We start from the raw sequence: 610 nt of genomic DNA on the forward strand, positions 1-610 counted from the left end.
TAAACATGGGGGTGCAGGTATCTTTTTCAATCAGTGTTTTTGTGTCAAAAGACCAATATTTTGACTACAGAGCAGACACAGAGTTGGACACAGTAGTAAAATAGCTGTTGTTCTGTAACAGCTTGATGGGGTGTGGAAAAGCTGGAATGGAAAGGAGTCATTTAACAAATGCAGCAAATATCTTTATGTAAAAGTTCAGTCCCATTCTCATTTTCTCTTCCCTTTCTCCACTTTGAGGCAAAGAAAGGCATAAATTTATCATCTCTTGACTCAATTTTTGTTACTTCTGTCCAATTCAGTTTTATCCCTTGGAAGCACAATAATGAATTGGCAGAAATTCACTAAAAATAGAAAATTTAATAAGACAGACAAAGTGGGAAAAAACATAGTAAAGCTACAGAAAACTATGGAAGACCTAATAACACAACCAATTAGGTAGATTTATAGCCATATTAATTTGTAGGTCCCAATAGTGGAGAATCTATCTAAACATAGGTAACAATTAGAAATTGCTAAAACTTTTAAATACCCTTCAACATATACAACTTTAAAAATTATACTTTATTAAACAACTCTTAGGCCAGTGGAGACTAATTCTGCAGATGTACCC

The sequence above is a fragment of the Condylura cristata genome, unplaced genomic scaffold (genome assembly GCF_000260355.1).
Source record: "Condylura cristata isolate star-nosed mole 26May11 unplaced genomic scaffold, ConCri1.0 scaffold00007, whole genome shotgun sequence".
NCBI lineage: Eukaryota > Metazoa > Chordata > Mammalia > Eulipotyphla > Talpidae > Condylura > Condylura cristata.